The sequence below is a fragment of the Narcine bancroftii genome, chromosome 5 (genome assembly GCF_036971445.1).
Source record: "Narcine bancroftii isolate sNarBan1 chromosome 5, sNarBan1.hap1, whole genome shotgun sequence".
Lineage (NCBI taxonomy): Eukaryota > Metazoa > Chordata > Chondrichthyes > Torpediniformes > Narcinidae > Narcine > Narcine bancroftii.
In genome coordinates this window covers 187,904,038-187,929,654 of record NC_091473.1, presented here as the reverse complement: position 1 = coordinate 187,929,654, position 25,617 = coordinate 187,904,038, and the positions used below count along the sequence as shown (strand labels likewise).

The 25,617-nt window shown below is 43.9% G+C and overlaps 1 protein-coding gene across 2 annotated transcripts in view; it reads right to left on the bottom strand.

Moving 5' to 3' along the window:
* The window catches only part of LOC138764391 (pygopus homolog 2-like), a 68,095-nt gene that overhangs the window by 13,432 nt on the left and 29,046 nt on the right, over positions 1 to 25,617 (bottom strand). For both annotated transcript variants that reach the window (XR_011358138.1, XR_011358139.1), the window contains exons 4-5: positions 2,198 to 2,258; positions 1,407 to 1,466 (exon numbers count right to left, since the gene is read on the bottom strand). The gene's annotated coding sequence lies outside the window, so the exon portion shown is untranslated. The remainder of the gene's footprint in view (positions 1 to 1,406; positions 1,467 to 2,197; positions 2,259 to 25,617) is intronic.

Genomic DNA, 25,617 nt, shown 5'->3' with positions numbered 1-25,617 from the left:
GGTTGACTGACTCAGAGCTGGGAGGTCAGAGAGTGACCCGCCCCACTCACACTGGAATTAAACCGGTCGAAGGGAGGGACAGCGCTGAGTTAGCGCCCCGGAGAGGGCGGGGAGAGAGAGAGGGAGAGACGGAGAAAGAGAGGAGGGAGAAAAAGAGAAAGTGGAGAGGGAGAGATAGAAAGTTAGAGAGAGATGATAGGGTGGAGAGATAGATTGGGAGGGAGAGAGTGGGACAGAGAGAGAATGAGAGACAGAGAGCGAGTTTCGGGAGTTGGATGGGGAAGCAGAGGGCTGCGAGCCGCTCCAGTCGGTGCCGGGGAAGTGAGGATCCGCACACCTCCACTGGGAACCTATCCGGCGTGAATCAGAACCCGAGGAGCCCAATGAGCACCTGGACGTGGGGAAGTAGAGGGGTGGGGTGGCTGGGATAGCCTTTCCCACCACATGGTGGCAGCACCGAGCCACCTCTGGCACTGCAGGAGCTGTCTCCCCACCCCAACAGCTCGACACTGCCGCCCAGTGGACGACGGCTGATACTGAAGCCTCCAATCTGATCCCCACCCAGGGATAGGAGTGTTGTTGCCTGCTCTTTTCACTTTGCAGACCCCCTTCTCCCTCCTTCCTCCTCCTGGAAGCCTCATTCCAGTCTTCTGCCAGATCTGGACCTTTATATTTCCAACTGCCTCCAAGATATTAAATCAAAAACAGGACATTGTCACGAACAAGTCATGAAATTCGATGTTTGCAGCAGCGTCATGGAGTAAACATTCATATTATAATCATCTTACGACATTACTGTAAAAATAGTGCATGAAAAGTCAGGCAGTGTCTTTGATTCACTGATTATTCAAGAATCTGATGGCAAGCGGAGAAGAAGCTGACCTTGTGCTCGTCTTTACCTTTCCCCTGATGGTAGCAGAGTGAAGCGGGCATGGCCTGGGGGGCGGGGGGAGTGGGTCCTTGAGGATAGAGGCTGGTTGTTTAAGACACCGCCTCGTGTAGACGTCCTCAATGGAGTGAAGTTTGGTGTCCGTGATGTCACAGGCCGAGTGAACAACCCTCTGGAGTTTATTCTTGTCCTGAGAGTTGGCGCCTTTGCGCCAGACTGGGCCCCCCTGCTCTCCGCGCCAGACTGGCCCTCCCCACCAATCCCCAAACCCACCACCCCTCTAGGTACAGTTTCCAATTATTCACTGGGGCAGGAGGGGGGGGTAAAAGATAGAGGGGGGGTCCTCAGGATGGAGGGTCTTCTGTTCATTGTGTTATACATATATGGTAGGGGATGAATTGAGACAAATGTTAGGCTTTGGGAAGACCCCCTCTAGTTTGGGCTGTACTGTTATTCTGCCCAATCCCACTGACCTGCACCCAGTTCACATTGCTCCATACCCCTCCCATCTACGTACCTGTCCATATTTTTTCTGAAATGTCAGAGTCGGACCCACGTTCAGCTGGCAGCTCGTTCCCTATAAATTATGGAGATATATGTTTACCTCCCACAGACGCTGAAAACCTAGCTGAGTTCCTCCAGCCTTTCTCCGTGGCCTCTGACACGAACTCCCACCCTGACCCCCTTGCAGACCATGCCTCTGTCATGGACTCTCCGGTCCCTCCCCCTCGGGCTTCCCCAATCCTCCCCTCCCTGCCTTGGACCCTTCCTACCATTCTAATCCACCGTGTCCTCCCTGATACCCTCCCCCCCTCATTGTCCAACCTCTGCCTAGTCTTCACCATCCCCTCAAACCTTCCCCTCCTCTCCTCTCCTCCCCTCTCCGTGGCCTCAGTGGAGGCCTCAATTTCATCCCCCTACGCCCACACCTGAGTGAGTTCCACTCATGCCATGATGCTGAACTCTTCTTCCATGGGCCCCGTCTCTATGCTGATTTCCGCAACCACAATCCCCCCCCTACCCCCTTCTCCCGCTTTAAACTTTCTTCGTCCTCATTCTGCTCTTCTACCTGCTCTGGGTCTTTGTATTTCCAACCACTGCTGATACATCCAACCATATCAACTTAACCACTCCCCTCGATCATTCCAATCCCACCCCCTCAGAACACCTGGACCCTCCACTCTCCCCTCACCAATCCCTAACTCACTGTCAAGCCCGCATACAAGAGAGGTGCTGTTATGCTCTGGCACACTGACCTCTATCCAGCCAAACCCAAACGAGGACTCTCAGACACCTCCTCTTGCTTACCCCTCCAATAGGACCCCACAATCTCTGAACTCATCATTTCCAGTCCGCTCCCTGGTACGGCCTGCGCAGGAACATAGAATTGGAGAGATTGGTATTGTGGTCAGTACAGATCCAATGGATGAAAGCCTGTTCTGCTGACAAATGAAGCCTCCTGTTGCATTCAATCTGCAGATGGAAGAACAATCACCCCCCCCTCCCCACCCCCACCGTCGCAGCAATGACTCTAGAGTTTTCATTTGGATTTCAAAAAAAAGGGTAAGACCAGAGTGAAGCTCCCTCCGCACCGTCCCATCACACACTCCCGGGGTCAGACACAGAGTGAAGCTCCATCCGCACTGTCCCATCACACACTCCAGGGGTCAGATCCAGAGTGATGCTCCCTCCACAACGTCCAATCACACATTCCTGGGGTCAGACACAGAGTGAAGCTCCCTTCGCACCATACCGTCACACACTCCCGGGGTCAGACCCAGAGTGAAGCTCCATCCGCACTGTCCCGTCACACACTCCCGGGGTCAGATCCAGAGTGATGCTCCCTCCACAACGTCCAATCACACATTCCTGGGGTCAGACACAGAGTGAAGCTCCCTTCGCACTGTCCCGTCACACACTCCCGGGGTCAGACCCAGAGTGAAGGTCCTTCCGCACCGTCCCATCGCACACTCCCGGCGTCAGACCCAGAGTGAAGCTCCCTCTGTACAGTCCCATCACACACTCCCGGGGTCAGACACAGACTAAATCTCCTTCTGCAACGTCCCATCACACACTCCCAGGGTCAGACCCAGATTGAAGTTCCCTCTGCATTGACCCATCACACACTGCCGGGGTCAGACAGAGTGAAGCTCCCTCTGTACCGTCCTGTCACATACCCCCGGAGTCAGACCCAGAGTGAAGCTGCCTCTGCACTGTCCCATCACACACTTCCGGGGTCAGACCCAGAGTGAAGCTCCATCCGCACCGTCCCATCACACACTCCCGGGGTCAAACACAGAGTGAAGCACCCTCCGCACTGTCCCGTCACATATTCCCGGGTTCAGACCCAGAGTGAAGCTCCCTCTGCACTCTCCCATCACACACTCCCCGGGTCAGACACAGAGTGAAGCTCCCTATGTACCATCCCGACACACACTCCCGGGGTCAGACAGAGTGAAGCTCCCTCCGTACCGTCCCATCACACACAACCGGGGTCAGACACAGTGTGAAGCTCCCTCTGTACCATCACGTCACACACTCCTGGGGTCAGACCAAGAGTGAAGCTCCCTCTGCACTGTCCCATCACACACACACGGGGTCAGACACAGAGTGAAGCTCCCTCTGTACCATCCCTTCACACACTCCCGGGGTCAGACCAAGAGTGAAGCTCCCTCTGTACCATCCCGTCACACACTCCAGGGGTCAGACAGACTGAAGCTCCCTCTGTACCGTCCCGTCACACAATCCCGGGGTCAGACCCAGAGAGAAGCTCCCTCTGCACAGTCCCATCACACACTCCCGGGGTAAGACCCAGAGTGAAGCTCCCTCCGCACCGTCCGATCACACACTCCCGGGGTCACACCCAGAGTGAAGCTCCCTCCACACCGTCCCATCACACACTCCCGGGGTCAGACACAGAGTGAAGCTCCCTCTGCACAGTCCCATCACACACTCCCGGGGTCAGACACAGAGTGAATCTCCCTCTGCAACATTCCATAACACATTCCCAGGGTCAGACCCAGAGTGAAGCTACCTCCACACTGTCCCATCACAAACTCCCGGGGTCAGACACAGAGTGAAGCTCCCTCTGCACTGTCCCGTCACACACTCCCGGGGTCAGACCCAGAGTGAAGCTACCTCCACACTGTCCCATCACAAACTCCCGGGGTCAGACACAGAGTGAAGCTCCCTCCGCACCGTCCCATCACACACTCCCGGGGTCAGTCCCAGAGTGAAGCTTCCACTGCACTCTGGGAGTGTGTGATGGGAGTGAAGCTTCCACTGCAATCTCCCATCACACACTCCCCGGGTCAGACACAGAGTGAAGCTCCTTTTGTACCGTCCCGTCTCACACTACCGGAGTCAGACCCAGAGTAAAGCTCCCTCCACACGTCCCATCACACACTCCCGGGGTCAGACCCATAGTGAAGCTCCATCCGCACCGTCCCATCACACACTCCCGGGGTCAGACACAGACTGAAGCTCCCTCCGCACTGTCCCGTCACACACTCCCGGGGTCAGACCCAGAGTTATGCTCCCTCTGCACTGTCCCATCACACACTCCCTGGGTCAGAAACAGAGCGAAGCTCCCTCCACACCGTCCCATCACACACTCACGGGGTCAGACACAGAGTGAAGCTCCCTCCACACCGTCCCATCACACACTCCCAGGGTCAGACACAGAGTGAAGCTCCCTCCGCACTGTCCCATCACACACTCCCGGGGTCAGACACAGAGTGAAGCTCCCTCCGCACTGTCCCGTCACACTTTCCCGGGGTCAAACCCAGAGTGAAGCTCCCTCTGCACTCTCGCATCACACACTCCCCGAGTCAGACACAGAGTGAAGCTCCCTCCGCACCTTCCCATCACACACTCCCGGGGTCAGACACAGAGGGAAGCTCCCTCCGCACTGTCCCATCACACACTCCCGGGGTCAGACACAGAGTGAAGCTCCCTCCGCACCGTCCCATCACACACTCCCGGGGTCAGTCACAGAGTAAAGCTACCTCCGCACCATCCCAGCACATACTCCCGGGGTCAGACCCACACTGAAGCTCCCTCCGCAATGTCCCATTACACAATCCCGGGGTCAGACACAGTGTGAAGCTCCCTCTGTACCATCACGTCAAATACTCCTGGGGTCAGACCAAGAGTGAAGCTCCCTCTGTACCATCCCGTCACACACTCTCGGGGTCAGACAGAGTGAAGCTCCCTCTGTACCGTCACGTCACACACTCCCGGGGTCAGACCCAGAGTGAAGCTCCCTCCGCACCATCCCATCACACACTCCCAGGGTGAGACCCAGAGTGAAGCTCCTCCGCAACGTCCCATCACACAGTCCCGGGGTCAGTCCCAGAGTTCAGCTCCCTCTATACCGTCTGATGACACACTTTCGGGGTCAGACCCAGAGTGAAGCTCCCCCTGCACTGTTCCATCACACACTCCCGGGGTCAGACACAGAGTGAAGCTCCCTCTTTACCATCCCTTCACACACTCCCGGGGTCAGACAGAATGAAGCTTCCTCTGTACCGTCCCGTCACCACTCCCGGGGTCAGACCCATAGTGAAGCTCCCTCCGCACCGTCCCATCACACACTCCCGGGGTCAGACACAGAGTGAAGCTCCCTCCGCACCGTCCCATCACACATTCCCGGGATCAGACCCAGAGTGAAGCACCCTCCACACCGACCCATCACACACTCCCGGGGTCAGACCCAGAGTGAAGCTCCCTCCGCTCCGTCCTGTCACACATTCCTGGGGTCAGACCCAGAGTGAAGCTCCCTCCGCACCGTCCCATCACACACTCACGGGGTCAGACCCAGTGTGAAGCTCCCTCTGCACTGTCCCGTCACACACACCTGGGGTCAGACACAGAGTGACGCTCCCTCAGCACCGTCCGATCACACACTCCCGGGGTCTGACCCAGAGTGAAGCTCCCTCTGCAACGTCCCATCACATACTCCCAGGGTTAGACCCAGAATGAAGTTCCCTCTGCATTGTCCCATCACAAAATCCCATGGTCAGACAAAGAGTGAAGCTCCTTCTGCACTGTCCCATCACACACTCCCAGGGTCAGACACAAAGTGAAGCTCCCTCTGTACCATCCCGTCACACACTCCCGGGGTCAGACCCAGAGTGAAGCTCCCTCTGCACTGTCCCATCAAACAGTCCCGGGGTCAGACCCAGAGTGAAGCTCCCTCTGCACTGTCCCATCAAACACTCCCGGGGTCAGACACAGAGTGAAGCTCCCTCCGCACCATCCCATCACACACTCCCGGGGTCAGACCCAGAGTGAAGCTGCCTCCGCACTGTCCCTTCACACACTCCTGGGGTCAGACCCAGAGTGAAGCTCCCTCTGCACCGTCCGATCACACACTCCTGGGGTCAGACCCAGAATGAAGCTCCCTCTGCACTGTCCCATCGCACACTCCCGGGGTCAGACAGAGTGAAGCTCCCACTGTACCGTCCCGTCACACACTCCCGGGGTCAGACCCAGAGTGAAGCTTCCACTGCACTCTGGGAGTGTGTGATGGGAGTGAAGCTTCCACTGCACTCTCCCATCACACACTCCCCGGGTCAGACACAGAGTGAAGCTCCTCTTGTACCGTCCCGTCTCACACTACCGGAGTCAGACCCAGAGTAAAGCTCCCTCCACACGTCCCATCACACACTCCCGGGATCAGACCCATAGTGAAGCTCCATCCGCACCGTCCCATCACACACTCCCGGGGTCAGACACAGACTGAAGCTCCCTCCGCACTGTCCCGTCACACACTCCCGGGGTCAGACCCAGAGTGATGCTCCCTCCGCACTGTCCCATCACACATTCCCTGGGTTAGACACAGAGTGAAGCTCCCTCCGCACCGTCCCATCACACACTCCCGGGGTCAGACACAGAGTGAAGCTCCCTCCGCACTGTCCTGTCACACTTTCCCGGGGTCAAACCCAGAGTGAAGCTCCCTCCGCACAGTCCCATCACACACTCCTGGGGTCAGACACAGAGTGAAGCTCCCTCCGCACCTTCCCATCACACACTCCCGGGGTCAGACACAGAGTGAAGCTCCCTCCGCACTGTACCATCACACACTCCCGGGGTCAGACACAGAGTGAAGCTCCCTCCGCACCGTCCCATCACACACTCCCGGGGTCAGTCACAGAGTAAAGCTACCTCCGCACCATCCCAGCACATACTCCCGGGGTCAGAGCCACACTGAAGCTCCCTCCGCAATGTCCCATCACACAATCCCGGGGTCAGACACAGTGTGAAGCTCCCTCTGTACCATCACTTCAAACACTCCTGGGGTCAGACCAAGAGTGAAGCTCCCTCTGTACCATCCCGTCACACACTCCCGGGGTCAGTCAGAGTGAAGCTCCCTCTGTACCGTCCCGTCACACACTCCCGGGGTCAGACCCAGAGTGAAGCTCCCTCCGCACCATCCCATCACACACTCCCAGGGTGAGACCCAGAGTGAAGCTCCCTCCGCAACGTCCCATCACACACTCCCGGGGTCAGTCCCAGAGTTAAGCTCGCTCTATACCGTCCGATGACACACTTTCGGGGTCAGACCCAGAGTGAAGCTCCCCCTGCACTGTTCCATCACACACTCCCGGGGTCAGACACAGAGTGAAGCTCCCTCTGTACCATCCCTTCACACACTCCCGGGGTCAGACAGAGTGAAGCTTCCTCTGTAGCATCCCGTCACCACTCCTGGGGTCAGACACAGAGTGAAGCTCCCTCCGCACCGCCCCATCACACATTCCCGGGATCAGACCCAGAGTGAAGCACCCTCCACACCGATCCATCACACACTCCCGGGGTCAGACCCAGAGTGAAGCTCCCTCCGCTCCGTCCTGTCACACATTCCTGGGGTCAGACCCAGAGTGAAGCTCCCTCCGCACCGTCCCATCACACACTCACGGGGTCAGACCCAGTGTGAAGCTCCCTCTGCACTGTCCCGTCACACACACCTGGGGTCAGACACAGAGTGACGCTCCCTCTGCACCGTCCGATCACACACTCCCGGGGTCAGACCCAGAGTGAAGCTCCCTCTGCAACGTCCCATCACACACTCCCAGGGTTTGACCCAGAATGAAGTTCCCTCTGCATTGTCCCATCACACAATCCCATGGTCAGACACAGAGTGAAGCTCCTTCTGCACTGTCCCATCACACACTCCCAGGGTCAGACACAAAGTGAAGCTCCCTCTGTACCATCCCGTCACACACTCCCGGGGTCAGACACAGAGTGAAGCTCCCTCGCACTGTCCCATCAAACACTCCCGGGGTCAGACCCAGAGTGAAGCTCCCTCCGCACAGTCCCATCACACACTCCTGGGGTCAGACACAGAGTGAAGCTCCCTCCGCACCTTCCCATCACACACTCCCGGGGTCAGACACAGAGTAAAGCTACCTCCGCACCATCCCAGCACATACTCCCGGGGTCAGACCCACACTGAAGCTCCCTCCGCAATGTCCCATCACACAATCCCGGGGTCAGACACAGTGTGAAGCTCCCTCTGTACCATCACTTCAAACACTCCTGGGGTCAGACCAAGAGTGAAGCTCCCTCTGTACCATCCCGTCACACACTCCCGGGGTCAGTCAGAGTGAAGCTCCCTCTGTACCGTCCCGTCACACACTCCCGGGGTCAGACCCAGAGTGAAGCTCCCTCCGCACCATCCCATCACACACTCCCAGGGTGAGACCCAGAGTGAAGCTCCCTCCGCAACGTCCCATCACACACTCCCGGGTCAGTCCCAGAGTTAAGCTCGCTCTATACCGTCCGATGACACACTTTCGGGGTCAGACCCAGAGTGAAGCTCCCCCTGCACTGTTCCATCACACACTCCCGGGGTCAGACACAGAGTGAAGCTCCCTCTGTACCATCCCTTCACACACTCCCGGGGTCAAACCCAGAGTGAAGCTCCCTCTGCACTGTCCCGTCACACACTCTCGGTGTCGGGGAGTCTTGTGATGGAGTAGTGGCCGGTCGGGGAACTCCAGCCCTCTCCAGAAAAGTTAAAAAAAGATAGAGAAAAAACAAAGGCACAAACTTAAAAACCAAAACAAAGTGAAAGTAAAAGTGTGAAGACAATGGCAGCGAAGAAAGAAAAACCAAAAACAACGGGAAGAAAAGAAGAAGGAAAGACGTCGGAAGAAGAAGGTGAAGGCCTTACCTGTCCAAAGAGGCCCGCCGCGGAGAGAGAAGCCCGCTCCCACAGGTCAGTGGAAGTCCTGGGCTCGGGACTACAAAAATGGCTCGCAGAGCCGAGTAAAAGTGCGCAACTGCGCATGAAAAAAAACACACTGACGGGAGGGGGGAACAGCTGCGGAGTCGATCTCCACAGCTGAGAGAGACACCTGCAGCACAGCAACAGGTGCAGAACACAGACAATAACGACAACAAGAAAGAAGAGGGTAAAAAGAAAACAAGGAAACAACAGATGGTCAACCCAGAGGAAGTAGAAGAAGAAGAACAGAAAGAAATGGAAGAAGAAGAGAAAGGCAAGACAATGGATATATCTTTTTTTAAAGAATATATGGAATCAGTGAAAGAATGGCAATTACAAGAATTTGATGAGATAAAAAGAAGAATTAAGAATGCAGAAGAAAGAATGAATAAAATGGAAGTGGCCATATCAGAATTGGCAAAAAGAGTGGAAAATATGGAAAAACGAGAAACATTTGTAGATATGGAAGTAAAAGACTTAAAAGAGAAATTAGAAGAGTCTAATAAAAAAGCTAAAGAAGTACAGGAGCTGTTAGCTCAGAAGATAGCTATGATAGAAAACTATAATAGAAGAAATAATATAAAGATAGTGGGCCTTAAGGAAGATGAAGAAGGCAAGAATATGAAAGAATTTATAAAAGATTGGATCCCCAGGGTCCTGGGAAGACCAGAATTACAGGAAGAAATGGAAATAGAGAGGGCACATAGAACTTTAGCCCCGAAACCACAACCGCAGCAGAAACCAAGATCCATTTTAGTAAAATTCTTAAGATATACAACAAGAGAAAATATATTGGAGAAAGCAATGAAGAAAGTAAGAGAGGACAAAAAGCCACTGGAATATAAAGGTCAAAAAATTTTTTTCTATCCAGACATAAGTTTTGAACTCCTGAAGAAGAGGAAGGAGTTCAATACAGCGAAAACGATCTTATGGAAAAAAGGATATAAATTTATGTTAAGGTACCCAGCAGTACTTAAAATAATTATTCCAGGGCAACAAAACAGACTATTCTCGGATCCAGAGGAAGCAAGGAAATTTGCAGAACAACTACAAAACAAGCAGAGATGAAGACATGTAATAAGATTAAAAATGACCACGATCTATATGTATGTGTGTAAAGGGGTATATGTGTGTATATATATAGTGTGCATACATGAATGTATCCGTATTTAGAGGAAAATATATAGAGTATAGATAAGAATTAATAAGGGAGGGAAATGGAATAGAGGGAATACGGAGGGAATTAAAAGAGTGACCTTTGTTACATATGAAAATTGAAATCTTTTCTGGGGGGACTGGGTGGGGAGGAGTTACGGTCACTGCAAAATCAGCTGACGTTTGCGAGTGAATTCGCAAATCCAAATGGAGAGGGGAGATGTGGTTGTCTGACAAGGGATAAAGGACAACTCAGGAGGGGGAGGGGAGATTGGGGTTAAAGAAGTTTTAAATAGGAGAATAGGGAAAATGTTTGATGTTTTAGAAATGTTGTCTTATAAAGTGTTCAAAACAAGAAAGCAGAAATGGATAAGAAGGAAAGGTAATGATGGAGAAACGGAAAGGGAAGATAAACAAAGTATAAAATGGCTACGCTGAACAATATGACTTTAAATATTAACAGAATAAATAACCAAATTAAAAGGAAGAAACTGCTAAATTTACTGAAAAAAGAAAAAATTGATATAGCATTTGTGCAAGAAGCACATTTAACTGAATTGGAGCACAAGAAATTAAAGAGAGATTGGGTAGGACACGTAACAGCAGCGTCGTATAATTCAAAAGCAAGAGGGGTAGCTATATTAATTAGTAAAAATGTACCAATTAAAATAGAAGAGGAAATAATAGATCCAGCAGGGAGATATGTAATGATAAAATGTCAAATATATTCAGAGTTTTGGAATCTACTCAATTTATATTCACCTAACGAAGAAGATCAAAAGTTTATGCAAGATATTTTTTTGAAGATAGCAGATACGCAAGGGAACATATTAATAGGAGGGGATTTCAACCTGAATTTGGATTCAAATATGGACAAAACTGGGAAAAAAATTAACAGAAAGAACAAAGTAACCAAATTTATAATTAAATCGATGGAAGAAATGCAACTTTTGGATATATGGAGGAAACAACACCCAAAGGAAAAGGAATATTCATATTACTCGGCTAGACATAAAACATACTCAAGAATAGACCTATTTTTGTTATCAGCTCGTATGCAAGATAGAGTAAGAAAAACAGAATATAAAGCTAGAATATTATCAGACCATTCACCCTTAATATTGACAATAAAGTTAGAGGACATCCCTCCAAGAATGTATAGATGGAGATTAAACTCCATGTTACTCAAAAGGCAGGATTTTAGAGAATTAATTGAAAGACAAATTAAAATGTATTTTGAAATAAACACGGAATCAGTGAAAGATAAGTTTATACTATGGGATGCAATGAAAGCGTTCATTAGAGGGCAAATAATAAGTTATGTAACCAAGATGAAGAAGGACTATAACCAGGAAACAGAGCAGTTGGAAAGGGAAATAGTAAATATAGAAAAAGAATTAGCAATGAAGGAAGATACAACTAAAAGAAGAGAAATGGCAGATAAAAAAATAAAATATGAAACACTACAAACATATAAGGTGGAGAAGAATATGATGAAGACAAAACAGAAATATTATGAACTAGGGGAAAAAACACACAAAATTCTAGCATGGCAGCTTAAGACAGAACAAGCTAAGAAAATGGTATTGGCATCAAGGAAAAAAGACAAACAAATCACATATAATCCAAAGGAGATCAAGGAAAACTTTAGAGAATTCTATGAACAATTATACCAAACTGAAAACGAAGGGAAAGAAGGGAAAATAAATGAATTTCTAACTAAAATGGAACTACCAAAACTACAAATAGAGGAACAAAATAAATTAACAGAACCATTTGGAATAGTAGAAATACAAGAGATAATAAAAAAATTACCAAATAATAAGACACCAGGAGAGGATGGATTCCCAATAGAATTCTATAAAACATTTAAAGATTTATTAATTCCTCCCCTCCTGGAAGTAATCAACCAGATTGATAAAACACAAAGCTTACCAGATTCATGTAAAACAGCAATAATTACAGTAACACTAAAGCAAGGGAAAGATCCACTCGCACCAGCGTCATATAGACCAATATCTTTACTTAACACAGATTATAAGATAATAGCTAAACTATTAGCAAACAGATTAGCAGAGTATGTACTGAAAATGGTAAATCTAGACCAAACTGGATTTATTAAAAAAAGACGCACAACAGACAATATTTGTAAATTTATTAACTTAATTCATGCAGTATAAGGGAGTAAAGAGCCAACAGTAGCAGTTGCTTTAGACGCAGAGAAGGCCTTTGACAGTGTAGAATGGAATTATTTATTCAAAGTATTGCAAAAATTCAGTTTACCAGAGAAGTATATTAATTGGATTAAAGCATTATATAAGGGACCATTGGCAAAAGTGACAGTAAATGGATATGTATCAAAGCAATTTAACTTTAGCAGGTCAACACGGCAGGGATGCCTACTATCACCTTTATTGTTCGCGTTAGCTATAGAACCACTAGCAGAATTGATAAGAACAGAAAATAATATAAAAGGGATAAAAATAAAAGACAAGGAATATAAAATCAGTTTATTTGCCGATGATGTTATAGTATACTTAACAGAACCAGAACTATCAATAAAAGAATTATATAAGAAATTGAAGGGATATGGAGAAGTGTCGGGTTACAAGATTAACGTAAATAAAAGTGAAGCAATGCCTATGAATAATGCGGATTTCTCAAAATTTAAGAAGGAATCACCATTCAGATGGCAAGTGCAAGCAATAAGATACCTAGGTATACAAATAAATAAAAACCTCGGCCAACTATATAAACTCAATTATTATCCACTAATGAAAAAATTACAGGACGATTTAGAGCATTGGAAAGATTTACCACTAACACTAATAGGAAGGATAAACTGTATTAAAATGAACATTTTTCCAAGGATATTATACCTATTTCAGGCATTGCCAATACACCTGACAGCGAAATTCTTCAAGGAGTTAAAGAAAATAATAAGGAAATTTTTATGGAAAGGGGGGAAACTGAGGATAGCACTAGATAAATTAACAGAATGGTATAAACAAGGAGGCTTACAACTGCCAAACTTTAAAAATTATTATAGAGCCGCACAATTAAGATACATATCAGATTTTTATCAAACAAGGGAAAAGCCAGATTGGACTAGATTAGAATTAGATAAAATAGGGGAAAAGATACCTGAACACATATTATATAAATGGGATGAAAAATTGGTACAATATAGAAGTTCTCCAGTATTACATCATCTACTCAATATTTGGAAGAAGATTCACGTAGAAAGAAATAAAACAAATTATCAATTACCAAAACTAATATTGACGCAAAACAAGTTACTCTCTTTTACAATAGATAACCTTTCCTTTAGAGAATGGGAGAAAAAAGGGATCAAAAGAATAGAAAATTGTTTTTCAGGAAATAGATTATTATCCTTTGAACAAATGAAAGATAAATACAATATAACTCAAGATACAGTGCTGGCATATTACCAATTGAGATCCTACTTGAAGGACAAATTAGGAAGCAGTCTGAGTTTACCAGAGGGAAGTAACTTGAATATGTGATTACAGATACAATGATAATCAAAAGATTTATAACAAATATGTATATTAAACTGCAAGAAAAGGAGAATGAGGAAACAAATGGTAAAACTAAACAAAAATGGGAACAAGATTTAAATATCAAGATAAAAAAGGAAACATGGGAGAAGTTATGTTCTGGAACGATGAGAAATACAATAAGTACGAGGTTACGTATGATACAATATAACTGGATACACAGGCTATACATTACACCTCAAAAGTTAAATAAATGGGACCCAACAGTATCTGATAGATGTTTTCGATGTAAAAAAGAAATGGGAACAACAATTCATGCAATCTGGACATGTGAGAAAATAGAAAAATTTTGGGAAGATCTAAACCAAATATTAAATAAAATTACAGAAAACAATATACCAAAGAATCCAGAGATCTTCCTCCTAAGTAACATAAAAAACAAAGAATTTGGAATTGATTTGGAGGACGCACAAAAAAGATTTGTTAAGATAGCTCTAGCCGTAGCAAAAAAATGTATTATGTCAACCTGGAAATCGGAAGATAATTTGAAAATACAACAATGGTATATAGAAATGAATAAATGTATTCCATTAGAAAAAATAACATATAGTTTAAGAAATAATATTGAAATATTTGAACAAATATGGGAGCCTGACATGAAACACAATAGCGAAAACCTACCGGGGACATTCACTACCCAAATTAATGAAAGGAGAAGGAAATGAAAAGAATTGACTCAGTGGAATTTCTTGTTTATTTTTATTGAATGACAACATTGTTTGACTGGTTTAATGTATCCTAGATTTTGTACTTTAAATGGACGGGAGGGGGGAGGTAGGGAGGGTGGGATGGGAGGAGTGGGGGGGAGAAAATGGCACTGTATATATTTGAAAAGGAAAAAAGTATGTATAATGGTTAATGTGGTTTATGGTGTGAAAAATAAAAAATTATAAAAAAACACACTCCCGGTGTCAGACAGAGTGAAGCTCCCTTTGTACCGTACCGTCACACACTCCCGGGGTCAGACCCAGAGTGAAGCTCCCTCTGCACTGTCCCATCACACACTCCCGGGGTCAGACACAGAGTGAAGCTCCCTCCGCACCATCCCATCACACACTCCCGGGGTCAGACCCATAGTGAAGCTGCCTCTGCACTGTCCCATCACACACTCCCGGGGTCAGACCCAGAGTGAAACTCCCTCTGCACCGTCCCATCACACACTCCCGGGGTCAGACAGAGTGAAGCTCCCTCCGCACCGTCCCATCACTCATTCCCGGGATCAGACCCAGAGTGAAGCTCCCTCCACACCGACCCATCACACACTCCCGGGGTCAGACACAGAGTGGAGCTCCCTCCGCACTGTCCCGTCACACACTCCCGGGGTCAGACCCAGAGTGAAGCTCCCTCCGCTCCGTCTCGTCACACATTCCTGGGGTCAGACCCAGAGTGAAGCTCCCTCCGCACCGTCTAATCACACACTCCCGGGGTCAGACCCAGAGTGAAGCTCCCTCTGCATTGTCCCATCACACTCTCCCGGGGTCAGACAGAGTGAAGCTTCCTCCGCACTGTCCCGTCACACACTCCCGGGGTCAGACCCAGAGTGAAGATCCCTCCAAGCTCTCCTGGACACATATCTCCTCACTTGTCAGGAAGAGATACAGGAGTATCAGAGCCAGCATCATCAGACTGAGGAACAGCTTCTTCTTATGGGCAATGAGAATGGTGAACAACCAAAGGACCTGCTCACACTATCCTATACTGTCATATTCACGAAACAACATATGTTTGTATCTATAAATACTTATCCTGCATTTATATTGTTTGTTTTATCTGTTCTGTCTGGCTGTGTGTCTGCATGTTTTGCATCGATGTATCATCAGGTTGTGCTTATACAGTCAGTCGACAATAAACTTGACTTGAATTCATAGCAGAGGGCTCAGGATAAAGTTCTGGTGTTGGTGAAGGTGAGCTGCTGTTGACAGACCCGGCTGTTGTGAAAGAAATTGACCACATGTGAACCATGAGTCTCGACCTGTGGCCACCCACACTCCTCAATGGCAGTAATCTTGGCACATGTGTGTGGGAATAGGGACATCAATGGCCCCAGCAATCGTGCCCCATAACAGGGATAAAGCAACTTGCCCTGCTCAGTGACTGCCATCTCCAACTGATCTAGAATGTTAGTTCTCAGTGGGGAAGTGGGAAGAGAAGTCTCCCACCCTCCCTGAATATCATGTGATATCCACTTAACTTTTCATTGTACTTAATCTTGCAACTGTACAAGGTTCTGTTGAGGCCACATCTGGAGAACTGCACGCAGTTCTGGTCTCCCTTACTTTTTTTTAATATAATTTTTTAATTTTCCACACTGTGAACCATATCAACCAAAATATATACATACGTTTCTCATTAAATATACACAGTGGCATTTTCTCCCTTTCCCCCCATACCTTCCCTCCCCCCTTCCCAGCCCCTCCAAAACCAATAAATAATCAACATATACAACACAATAAACCCATTAAACAATGTCATCACACAATGAAAAGTAAACAAGGAAAATGTGTCATCTACTTTTACACACAGGGTCAAGTCATTTTGTCATCATTTTAGGGGGGTGCAGGTCCATGGTAGGCCCTCTCTGTTATGTTCCATGTATGGTTCCCAAATTTGTTCAAATAATGAGCCTTTATTTTTTTAAATTATAATGTTATTTTTTTCAATGGAATACATTTATTCATTTCCTTGTACCATTGCTGTATTGTCAGGCTCTCTTCCATTTTCCAAGATAACATTATACATTTTTTTGCTACTGCTAAGGCTATCATAATGTCTTTTATGCACTTTATCCAATTTTTAAAATTTATTTTTCACACTATGAACCATACTGACCAAAATACACACAGACATTTCCCTCTTGAATATACACAGTGTCATTTTCTCCCCTTCCCCCCCCCCCCCCCCACTCACTCAACGTTCAACCTACATGATACATTAAACCCATTAAACAATGTCGTCACACAATGAAAATAAACAAGAAATTAGTGTCATCTACTTTTACATATTTGGTCAGTTCATTTCGTCTTCTTCTCCTTCTGTCATTTTAGGCGATGGAGGTTCGCGGTAGGACTTCTCTGTTGTGTTCCATGTACGGTTCCCAAATTTGTTCGAATACTGTGGTGTTATTTCTTAAATTATATGTTATTTTTTCCAATGGAATACATTTATTCATTTCTATGTACCATTGCTGTATTCTCAGTCTATCTTCTAATTTCCAGGTTGACATTATTCATATTTTTGCTACAGCTAAGGCTATCATAATAAATCTTTTTTGTGCTCCATCCAAATCGAGTCCAAGTTCTTTACTTCTTATATTACTTAGAAGAAAGATCTCTAGAATTTTTGGTATGTTGCTTTTTGTGATTTTATTTAATATCTGGTTTAAATCTTCCCAAAACTTTTCCACTTTCTCACATGCCAAAATTGCATGTACTGTTGTTCCCGTTTCCTTCTTACAGCAAAAACATCTGTCTGATACTGTTGGGTCCCATTTATTTAACTTTTGGGGCGTGGTGTTTCGCCTGTGTAACCAATTATATTGGTTACCTTGAGTTTATTGTCTTTCTCATAGTTCCGGAGCAGAGCTTTTCCTATGTTTCATTCTTTATCTTTATGTTTAGATCTTGTTCCCATTTTTGTTTAGGTTTACAGCTTGTTTCCTCATTCTCTTTCTCTTGCAGTTTGATGTGCATGTTTGTTATAAATCTTTTAATTATCATTGTATCTGTAATCACATATTCAAAATTGCTTCCTTCTGTTACCTCAGTCTGCTTCCCAATTTGTCCTTCAAGTAGGTTTTCAGTTGGTGATATGCAAACATTGTTCCGTGAGTTATACCATATTTGTCCTTCATTTGTTCAAAAGATAATAATTTATTTCCCGAAAAACAATTTTCTATTCTTTTGATCCCTTTTCTCTTCCATTCTCTAAAGGAAAGATTATCTATTGTGAAAGGGATTAGTTGATTTTGCGTCAATATTAATTTTGGTAGTTGATAATTTGTTTTATTCCTTTCTATATGAATCTTCTTCCAAATGTTGAGCAGATGGTGCAGTACTGGTGAATTCCGATGTTTCACCATCTTTTCATCCCACTTCTCCCCTATTTTATCTAGCTCTAATCTGGTCCAATCTGGTTTTTCCCTTGTTTGATAAAAATCTGATAGGTATCTTAATTGTGCGGCTCTATAATAATTCTTAAAGTTTGGTAGCTGTAAGCCCCCTTGTTTGTACCATTCTGCTAATTTATCTAGTGCTATCCTCGGTTTCCCCCCCTTTCCATAAGAATTTTCTTATTATTTTCTTTAGCTCCTTGAAGAATTTCTCTGTTAGGTGAATTGGTAATGATTGATATAGGTATTGTATCCTTGGGAAGATATTCATTTTAATGCAATTTACCCTTTCCTATCAGTGTTAATGGTAAGTCTTTCCAATGCTCTAAGTCGTCTTGTAATTTCTTCATTAATGGCTGATAATTTAGTTTGTATAGATGGCCTAGATTATTATCTAGTTGTAAACCTAGGTATCGAATTGCTTGTGTTTGCCATCTAAATGGTGATTCTTTCTTAAACTTTGTGAAATCCGCCTTATTCATTGGCATCGCTTCACTTTTATTTGCGTTGATCTTGTACCCCGATACTTCTCCATATTCCTTCAACTTCTTATTTAATTCTTTTATTGATATTTCTGGTTCTGTTAAGTATACTATGACATTATTTGCAAATAGACTGATTTTATATTCCTTCTCTTTTATTTTTATCCCTCTTATTTTATTTTCTGTTCTTATCAGTTCTGCCAGTGGTTCTATAGCTAACGCGAACAGTGAAGGAGATAATGGACATCCCTGCCAAGTTGATCTGCTTAATTTAAATTGGTTTGATATATATCTATTTACTGTCACCTTCGCCAAAGGTCCCTTATATAATGCTTTAATCCAGTTAATATATTTCTCTGGTAGGTTGAACCTCTGTAGTACTTTGAATAAATAATTCCATTCTACTCCGTCAAAGGCTTTCTCTGCGTCTAAAGCAACTGGCATAGTTGGCATCGTTTCCTTGTACTGCATGGATTAAGTTAATGAACTTACAGATATTGTGCGTTGTTTGTCTTTTCTTAATAAATCCAGTTTGAACTAGTTTTACTATTTTTGGTACACAGTCGGCCAATCTGTTTGCTAATAGTTTAGCTATTATCTTATAATCTGTGTTAAGTCGAGATATTGGTCTATACAATGCTGTGTTAGTTGATCTTTCCCCATCTTTGGTATTACTGTAATTATTGCTGTTTTGCATGAATCTGGCATGTTTTGTGTTTCTTCAGTTTGGTTCATTACTTCCAGGAGAGGAGGAATTAATAAGTCTTTAAATGTTTTATAGAATTCTATTGGGAGTCCATCCTCTCCTGGCATTTTATTGTTCGGTAGTTTTTTTAATATATTCTGTATTTCTTCTATTTCAAATGTTTTTATTAATTTATTTTGCTCCTCTTCTTGCAATTTCGGTAGTTCAATTTTAGCTAGAAATTCATCTATTTTGTCTTCTTTCCCTTCATTCTCAGTTTGATATAGTTGCTCGTAGAATTCCTTGAAGTTTTCATTGATCTCCGTTGGGTTATATATAATTTGTTTGTCCTTTTTCCTTGATGCCAATACCATTCTTTTAGTTTGTTCTGTCTTAAGCTGCCAAGCTAGTATTTTGTGTGTTTTTTCTCCTAGCTCTTAATACTTCTGTTTTGTCTTCATTTTGTTCTTCTCCACCTTATATGTTTGTAGTGTTTCATGTCTTTTTTTGTCTGCCAATTCTCTTCTTTTTGTTGTATCTTCCTTTATTGCTATTTCTTTTTCTGTACTTGCTATTTCCCTTTCCAACTGTTCTATTTCCCGATTGTAGACCTTCTTCATCTTAGTTACATAACTTATTATCTGCCCTCTGATGAATGTTTTCATTGCATCCCATAGTATAAACTTATCTTTCACTGATTCCTTATTTATTTCAAAGTACATTTTAATTTGTCACTCAATTAATTCTCTAAAATCCTGTCTTTTAAGTAGCATAGAGTTTAATCTCCATCTATATGTTCTCGGTCGGATGTCCTCCAGCACTATTGCCAATAACAGGGGTGAGTGATCCAATAACAATCTAGTTTTATATTCCATTTTCCTAACTCTCCCTTGGATGTGGGCTGACAACAGGAACAGGTCTATTCTTGATTATGTTTTATGTCTACCCGAATAATATGAGTATTCCTTCTCCTTTGGGTGTTGTCTCCTCCATATATCCAAAAGTTGCATTTCCTGCATCGATTTAACCATAAATTTGGTAACTTTATTCTTTCTGCTAGTCTTTTTTCCAGTTTTATCCATCTTTGAGTCCAAATTAAGGTTAAAGTCCCCTCCTATCAGTATATTCCCCTGAGTATCTGCAATCTTCAAAAAGATATCTCGCATAAATTTTTGATCTTCTTCATTAGGTGCATATACATTGAGCAAATTCCAAAATTCTGAATATATCTGACACTTTATCATTACATACCTCCCTGCTGGATCTATTATTTCCTCCTCTATTTTGATTGATACATTTTTATTGATTAATATAGCTACTCCTCTGGCTTTTGAATTATATGATGCTGCCATTACGTGCCCTACCCAATCTCTCCTTAATTTCTTGTGTTGTTCCACTTCAGTTAGATGTGTTTCTTGCACGAATGTTATATCATTTTTTTCTTTCTTCAGTAAATTTAACAGCCTCTTCCTTTTGATTTGCTTATGTATTCTGTTAATATTTAAAGTCATATAGTTTAACATGGCCATTTCATATTTTGTTTACCTTTCCTTTCCGCTTCCTCATCACCACCTTTCCTCCTTATCCATTTCTGCTTTCTTTTTTTGAACACACTGTAAGACAACACTTCTAAAACATAATATATTTCCACTATTCCCACATCTAAAATTCCCTTAACCTCAAATGACCCCCCCCCCCCACCTCTCTGAGTTGCCCCTTGTCCCTTGTCGGGCAACCACATCTCCCCTCTCCATTTGGATTGCGAACCCGCTCGCAAGTGTCAACTGATTTCGCAGTGACTGTTATTCTCTCCCACCCAGCCCCCTCCAGAAAAGACTTTTATCTTCACATATAACAAAGCTCACTCTCTTAATTCCCCCCTTACTTCCTTTCTTCCCCTTCTTAGTTCTTACTTATACTTTCTTCTTCTTCTTTATATGAAGTTTGTCGTCATTCTTGTTCTTGTTACATCTCTTCATCTCTCTGTCAGTTTTGCAAATGTTCAGCAAATTCTCGTGCTTCCTCCAGATCCGAGAACAGTCTGCTTTGCTGCCCCGGGATAACTATTTTAAGCACCGCTGGATATCTTAACATAAATTTATAGCCTTTCTTCCATAGGATCGATTTTGCTGTGTTAAACTCCTTCCTCTTCTTCAGGAGCTCAAAACTTATGTCTGGGTAGAAAAACATTGTTTGACCTTTGTATTCCAGTGGCTTTTTGTCTTCTCTTATTTTTTTAATTGCCTTCTCCAAGAATGATTTCTCTTGTCATATATCTCAGGAATTTTACTAGAATGGATCTTGGTTTTTGTTGTGGCTGTTGTTTAGGAGCTAATGTTCTGTGTGCCCTTTCTATTTCCATTCCTTCCTGTAATTCTGGCATTCCTAGGACCCTGGGGATCCATTCTTTTATAAATTCTTTCATATCTTTGCCTTCTTCATCTTCCTTAAGGCCCACTATCTTTATATTGTTTCTCCTATTATAGTTTTCCATTATATCCATCTTCTGAGCTAACAACTCCTATGTTTCTTTAACTTTTTTATCAGATTCTTCTTATTTCCTTTTTAAGTCATCCACTTCCATTTTTATGGCTGTTTCTCGTTCTTCTACCTTGTCTACTCTTTTCCCTATTTCTATCATTACCATCTCTAATCTACTCACTTTTTCTTCCGTACCTTTTATTCTTCTTTTTATTTCATTAAATTCTCGTGTCTGCCATTCTTTTAATGCTTTAGTTTTAGGGAAGAGCAAGGAGGAGCCTAAAGTTGAGGTTCTGGATTGGAGAAGAGGAAATTTCGAAGGAATAAGAAGGGATTTGGGGAGTATTGAGTGGGACAGGATATTTTCAGGTAAGGATGTAAATGAAAAATGGAGGATATTCAAAAAATAAATTTTGAGGGTACAGAGTAGATATGTCCCAGTGAGGATCAAAGGAAAGTCTGGAAGTCATAGGGAGGCTTGGTTTTCGAGGAATATTGGAAATTTGGTTAGGAGAAAAAGGGAGGTGTACAAGAGGTATAAAGAACAAGGAGCTGAGAGTTTGAAGGAGGACTACAAGGAGTGTAGAAGGAATCTTAAGAAAGAAATTAGAAAGGCCAAAAAAAGGCACGAAGAGGTTTTGGCAGACTGAGTAAAAATAAATCAAAAGGGTTTCTATAGGTACATTAAAAGTAAAAGATTAATGAGGGATAAAATTGGACCCCTTGTAGATTGCGAAGGTAGGCTGAGTGAGAAGTTAAAGGAAATGTGGGAAATTTTGAATGATTTCTTTGCCTTGGTATTACTCGGGAAAAAATATTGAACCAGTTGAAGTAAAGAAAAATAGTGGGGAGGTCATGAAGCATATAAGGATAACCGATGAGGTAGTGATGGCTGTGTTGAAAAAGATAAAGGTGGATAAATCTCCGGGACCGGACAAAATATTCCCAAGGACACTCAGGGAGGCTTGTGGACAGACATTGGGGCCATTAACAGAGATATTTAGGATGTCACTGGTCACGGGGGTAGTGCCAAAGGATTGGAGGGTGGCGCATGTGGTTCCGTTGTTTAAGAAAGGGTCCAAATGAAAACCTGGGAATTATAGGCCCGTGAGTCTGACGTCTGTTGGTGGGTGTTGATGGAAAGTGTTCTGAGGGATGGTATTTACAAATATTTGGAGGTACAGGGATTGATAGGGAGTAATCAGCATGGTTTTGTCAGGGGTATATCATGCTTGTCAAACCTGATTGTGTTTTTCGAGGGGGTTACAAAAAAGGTTGATGAAGGGAAAGCTGTGGATGTTGTCTATTTAGACTTTAGTAAAGCTTTTGACAAAGTTCCCCACAGGAGGTTAGGAAAAAAGGTGGAGGTATTAGGTATAGATAAGGAGGTAGTGAAATGAATTCAGCAATGGTTGGATGGGAGGTGTCAGAGAGTAGTGGTAGAAAATTGTTTGTCCAATTGGAGGCCGGTGACTAGTGGAGTTCCTCAGGGATCGGTCCTGGGTCCACTATTGTTTGTTATATATATTAACGATCTGGAAGTAGGGGTGGAGAATTGGATAAGCAAGTTTGCGGATGATACAAAGATTGGTGGTGTTATGGACAGTGAGGAAGATTACCGTAGATTAAAAGGTGATTTAGGAAGGCTGGAGGTGTGGGCTGAGAAAGGCTGATGGAATTTAATACATTTTGGAAAGGCAAATCTAAATAGGTCATATGCATTAAATGGTAGGCTATTGAGATGTGCAGAGCAACAAAGGGATTTAGGAGTTGTGGTAAATAGTACCCTCAAGGCTGATACTGAGGTAGATGGTGTGGTGAAGAAGGCATTTGGAATGTTGGCCTTCATAAATTGGAGTATTGAGGAGTCACGTGATGGAGTAGTGGCCGGACGGTGAACTCCAGCCCTCTCCAGAAAAGTCGGGAAAAACAAGGGAAAACACAAAGGCACAGAAATAAAAGTTAAAGAAAAGTGAGTATAAAGGTGGAAAGAAGATGGCGACAAAAAAAGAAAAATCAAAATCAACGGTAAGAAGAGAGGAAGAGAAGACAACGGAGGAAGAAGGAGAAGGCCTTACCTGTCCGAAGAGGCCCGCTGTGGAGAGAGAAGCCCGCTTCCTCAGGTCGGTAGAAATAGGACTACAAAAATGGCTCGCAGAGCCGAGTAAAAGTGCGCAACCGCGCATGAAAAAAAACACACTGACGGGAGGGGGGACCAGCTGGGGAGTCGATCTCCACAGCCGGCAACGACAGCTGCAGAACACCTGCAGCAAGAAGAGACCACAGAAGACAATGAAAACAAGAAAGAAGAGAAGAAAAGGGCAACAAAGAAACAACAGATGGCCAACCCAGAGGAAGAAGAAGAGGAAGAGTACAGTGAAATAGAAGAAGGGAAAGGCAAGGTAAGTAAAGCATATACTTTCTCTTGTTAGAGGATACATGGAGTCATTTAAAGAATGGCAAACACAGGAATTTAATGATTTAAGAAGAAGAATAAACAACACAGAAGAGAAAGTGAATAAAATAGATATGACCTTAACAGAAATGGGAAAGAAAATGGACAAGATGGAAGAGCGGGCAGTAGCAGCAGAAATGGAGGTAGAAGACTTAAAAAAGAAATTGGAGGAATCTAATAAAAAAACTAAAGAGACACAAGAACTACTAGCTCAAAAAATAGATATAATGGAAAATTATAACAGAAGAAATAACATAAAGATAGTGGGCCTTAAGGAAGATGAAGAAGGCAAGAATATGAGGGAGTTTATAAAAGATTGGATCCCTAAGACCCTAGGATGTCCAGAACTACAGCAAGAAATGGAAATAGAAAGGGCACATAGAGCATTGGCCTCTAAACCACAACCACAACAAAAACCAAGATCTATTTTAGTAAAATTCCTAAGATATACTACAAGAGAAAAGGTACTGGAGAAGACAATGGAAAAAGTAAGAGAGGGCAACAAACCACTGGAGTATAAAGGGCAAAAAATCTTCATTTATCCAGATATAAGTTTTGAACTCCTAAAGAAAAGAGTTCAATACAGCAAAGGCGATTTTATGGAAGAAAGGGTATAAATTTATACTAAAGCATCCAGCGGTATTGAAAATATTTATTCCAGGACAACAAAACAGACTATTCTCGGATCCAGAAGAAGCACGAAAATTTGCAGAACAATTACAAAAATAGACTGAGGGATGAAGACGGGTAATGAGAGTAAAAATGATCACGATTGATATGTATGTGGGTAAAGACAAAAATAGACTGAGGGATGAAGACGGGTAATGAGAGTAAAAATGATCACGATTGATATGTATGCGGGTAAAGAGGTAGAAGAGTGAATAGAGACAATGTGCATACGTGAATGTATCTGTACTTAGAGGAAAATATAATGTTGGATGTTGTAGGAATGTTGTCTTATAAAGAGTTGAAAATAAGAAAACAGAAATGGAAAAGGAGGAAAGGTAATGATGGAAAAACGGAAAGAGAAGATAAACAAAATATAAAATGGCTACGCTGAACTATATGACTTTAAATATTAATGGAATACATAACCAAATTAAAAGGAAGAAACTACTAAATTTACTGAAAAAGGAAAAAATTGATATAGCATTTGTCCAAGAAACACACTTAACTGAATTGGAGCACAAGAAATTAAAGAGAGATTGGGTAGGACATGTAACAGCAGCATCGTATAATTCAAAAGCAAGAGGAGTGGCTATATTAATTAGTAAAAATGTGCCATTTAAAATAGAAGAGGAAATAATAGATCCAGCAGGGAGATATGTAATGATAAAATGTCAGATATATTTGGAGTTTTGGAATCTACTTAATATATATTCACCTAACGGAGAAAATCAAAAGTTTATGCAAGATATCTTTTTGAAGGTAGCTAATACGCAAGGGAACATACTAATAGGAGGGGATTTCAACCTGAATTTGGATCCAAATATGGATAAAATGGGGAAAAAAATTAACAGGAAGAACAAAGTAACCAAATTTATAATTAAA